This window comes from Orycteropus afer, unplaced genomic scaffold (genome assembly GCF_000298275.1).
Source record: "Orycteropus afer afer isolate SDZICR_OR568_19922 unplaced genomic scaffold, OryAfe1.0 scaffold00026, whole genome shotgun sequence".
NCBI classification, from domain to species: Eukaryota; Metazoa; Chordata; class Mammalia; order Tubulidentata; family Orycteropodidae; genus Orycteropus; species Orycteropus afer.
Window position 1 is genome coordinate 12904326 of NW_006921613.1, and position 4634 is coordinate 12908959.

Genomic DNA, 4634 nt, shown 5'->3' on the forward strand with positions numbered 1-4634 from the left:
ACTGCTAACCAGAAGGCTGGTGGTTCAAATCCACCAGCCACTCCTCGGAAGGAAGGTTGGGCAATCCTACTTCCGTAGTGATACTGCCTCCGAAACCCAAGGAGGGTCGCTATGAGTCAGGGCTGACTCGACGGCAAAACAACAACAACAACAGGCAATTCCATTAGGCTTTTATAACTTCTTCAAAATAAAGTTAGGTAAACTATGGGAGCAAATGGGGAAAGAGCACTTAGTTGGTCTATTTCAAATATAGGCATACCTCTGACATAACGTAGGTTCAGTTCCAGAATACCACAATACAGTATATATTGCAACAAAACAAGTCACAAGAATTTTCTGATATTCCAGTGCATATAAAAGTTATAGTTACACAATAGTTTATTAAATGTACAATAGCATAGTAGCATAGTGCCTAAGTCACTTGACTGCTAACCAGAAGGCTGGTGGTTCAAACCCACCAGCCACTCCTCGGAAGGAAGGTTGGGCAGTCTACTTCCATAGTGATACTACCTTGGCAACCCAAGGAGGGGTCGCTATGAGTTGGGGCCAACTCGACGGCACACAACAACAGAATTATGAAAAACTTTGAAGTATTTTGAGAGCTACCAAAATGTGACACAGAGACACAAAGTTGTTGGAAAAATGGTGTCAATAGACTTGCTTTAACCAAAACCAAAAAAGCAAACCAAACTCACTGCCATCAAGTTGACTCCAACTCATAGCAACCCCCATTGAGTTTTGGAGGCAGTAAATCTTTACAGAAGTAAATTGTTCAGTCTTCGTTCCTCAGAGCAGCTTGTGGGTTTGAACCATCAACCTTCTGGTTAGCAGTCTAATGCCTTAGGCACTATACCACCAGAGGTCCTTTGCTTGACCCAGGGTTGCCACAAATCAATTCGTGAAAAATGCAATATATGCAAAGTGCAATACAGTGAGTCATACCTACTCCACCAACCATTAATCAAAAAAAAAAAAAAAAAAAAAAAACTCACTGCCTTCCAGTCGAATCCGACTCATAGCAACCTCTCCTTGGGTTTCCGAGGTGGTATCTCTAAGGAAGTAGATTGCCCAACCTTCCTTCCCAGGAGTGACTGGTGGGTTTGAACCACCAGCCTTCTGATTAGCAGTCAAATGCCTTAGGCACTATACCACCAGAGGTCCTTTGCTTGACCCAGGGTTGCCACAAATCAATTCGTGAAAAATGCAATATATGCAAAGTGCAATACAGTGAGTCATACCTACTCCACCAACCATTAATCAAAAAAAAAAAAAAAAAAAAAAACTCACTGCCTTCCAGTCGAATCCGACTCATAGCAACCTCTCCTTGGGTTTCCGAGGTGGTATCTCTAAGGAAGTAGATTGCCCAACCTTCCTTCCCAGGAGTGACTGGTGGGTTTGAACCACCAGCCTTCTGATTAGCAGTCAAATGCTTTAGGCACTATGCCACCATACTGATTTATACACAACCAAGACCAAGAATCTAACATTCTCCCCATCATCAACACCTATAGCACTACTCCGGCACACATCCCTCTGTGAATGGCTGATTTCGCATCATCTTCTGGTTCATAGTTATGATGGAGCACATGGTTTCTAAACATAAGCTGAGCTTGCAGCACTTCCATCACTAAGTCTGTCCTGGGAATATGGTCTTGTCTTTGCTGAGTAAACACTTGCCAAACAAAAAAGATGCACTTCATCTATCTTTTCCACTAGCCACAGACCTGAAAAAGATGTCCTCACAAGGATCCTCCTCAAAGCACACACATACCAGAGGAAGATTGGCAATATACTTCCATAGTGATACCACCTCAGAAATCTCAGAAGGGGTCGCTAGGAATTGGATCCAACTAGACGGCAGTGAGGGTTTTTTTTAATCTTTTTTTGAGGAAGGTGAAAGTGAGTATACGATGAACCATTTCCCCTTTCCTTGTATGGCAAGTCAGAGATCCCTTTAAGTAGCATGACCCTATATGGCCTTGAGAAATGATGTATTTTATAATTTTATAAATGCATTTCTAAAAGTAAATGTCAATCCTGTAATAATGCTGGTGGGGCAACCTGAGCGTTCTGCTTGAAGATGTTAAGGATTTGGCAGCTGTGTATTTTAACTTTGGCCACAGTCAAGATGCCAAACCAAAAATTGACAGAAGAGAACATAAAAATGCTCAAATGGGTTAGCTGAAGAACTTTTTGGTAAATAGACCAGGTCCAGTTGTTTCATTTCAGCTCTGTCCAAAGTAGTTCCAACCTAATAGAGAAGTAGCACTCTTAAAATTTCTCCCATTAATCCTTTCTTTATATGTATTTTTTAAAATGCAAAATTTTGAATGCAACCTTCTTTCAATGATCACTGTGGTCCATATACAGAAATGCATGAAGGGCCCAATCTAAAACATCCATGTCATTGCCAACTTTGTCCTATAAGATCACCTGGGTATCATTTGTCCAAGTGTACTTGAAACATAATTATGGAACAGTTCTGCCAGAAACTGGGAATTACAGAGCACTTAACTGTGTTCATGAGGAACCTGTACATATAGACCAATAGGCAGTCATTGAACAAAACAAGAGGATACAAAATGTTTAAAATCAGAAAAGGTATATGTTAGCATTGCATCCTTTTACCATACTTATTCAATCTGTATGCTGAGCATATAATATGAGAAGATGGACTGCATAAAGAACAAAATGGCATCAGGCCTGGAGGAAGACTCATTAACATCCTGTGATATTCAGATAACACAACCTTGCTTATTGAAAGTGCAGATGACTTGAAGCACTTACTGATGAAAATCAAACACTATAGCCTTCAGTATGGATTTCACTTCAACATAAAGAAAAGAAAAGTCCTCACAACTGGACCAATAAACAACATCACAGTAAATGGGGGAAAAGAATAAAGTTGTCATAGATTTCATTTTACTTGGGTCCACAATCAACACTCGTGGAAACAGAAGTCAGGAAATCAGATGGTGCATTGCTCTGGGCAAATCTGCTGCTAAAGACCTCTTTAAACAGGTGTTAAAGAGCAAAGATGTCATTTTGAAGACTAAGGTGCACCTGACCCAAGTCATAGTATTTTCAAATGCTTCTTATGCATGTGAAAGCTGGACAATAAATAAGGTATATCAAAGAAGAAGTGATGTATTTGAATTGTGGTGTTGGTGAAGAATGCTGAAAATACCATGGACTTCCAGAAGAATGAACTACTCTGTCTTGAAAGAAGTAAGCTGGAATGGTCTTTAGAAGTGAGAATGACCAGTCTTCATCTCATGTACTTTGGTCATGTTGTCAGAAGAAGCCAGTCCCTGGAGAGGGACTTTATGTTGGTAAAGTAGGGCATCAGTGAAAAAGTGGAAGACCATCAGTAATACGGATTGACTCAGTGGCTGCAAAAATGGGCTCAAGCATAGTAAAGACTGTGAGGATGGCATAGGACTGGGCATTGTTTTGTTCTCTTGTACATGAATTTGCTATGTGTTGGAGCTGACTTGATGGCCCCTAATAACAACAACATTGTTAAAGAAGTTAGGGAGTTCCAGTAAGTTGGCAGAATAGACAGACAGACTACACATACCCTCTTCAACAAAGAAAAAGGAAACCAATTAACACATATACGGAAGATAATCCTGGAGCCCTGACCTTTGAAGGGAATGACACAGAAGTGGACTAAACTCCAACCAGTAGAAGAATTTGCATGAAAACACCAAAAAAGAGACATATGGAGCTGCAGTCTGTCGGTGATTCTGACAGCACAGACAGCTTGGATATTGCCAAGTGGTGTTAGGACCTAAGAAGTAACCTAAAAATAGGCTCTGCTAGCCAGGAGGACTGGTGAATAAAAGGGGAAGCAGCAGCAAAGAGGGAGAATGGCTGAGCTTTAGACTTTTGCCTGTCTGGAGGGTGAAGCCATTTTGAATGTTTACAAGCAGTCCAAGTATTTTGGGTATTTAAAGTGACAGCACTCTCTCTGATTCCAGGGACCTAAGAATAGGCTCCACTTGCAGGGAACCACAAGAACATATTGGACACTGAGAACTGGAAAGGTGTTACTCTTATACCCCACACCTCTTGGTGAACAGAGGTATGGCCATCCCTCACTCCCACCCACCTTCTGGGCTGGCAGGAAGTCCATCCAAGTCTGTGTAGTCTGACGGAGTCTAGGTGTCTTGCCCTGACCAGACTTTTTTTTTCTATTTTTTAGTTAGCTTGTTTTTCTCTGTTTTAAAATTATTACTACCATCCTTTTTATTATTATTCTTTCTTCTTTCCTTCTCAGGTTCTAGTTTTCAGCTTTTCCTCTCTTCCTTTTTCCTGGTTCTCATTTTTTTCTTTCTTGTGGTTTTCCCCATTCCTTGTTTTTCTTTTTGTGTGTTTCCCATTTTTTTCTTCATTATTCTCCTACTTTATCTCTTTTCACTTATTTCCCTCTCCCCAGATATTGCAGGGTTTGTTTGTTTGTTTGTTTGTTTGTTTTGTGTTACCTTGTTCTATTCATATTTCTTTTGGCTTTTTAAAGGATTTCTTTAAATATTTTCTCTCATTTATTTCCTTACCTCTTTTCTTTTTTCTCTTTTTGGTGATTGTTCCTGTGTGTTTATGCAGTGTGCCTTTTTTGTCCTCTTGCTTTT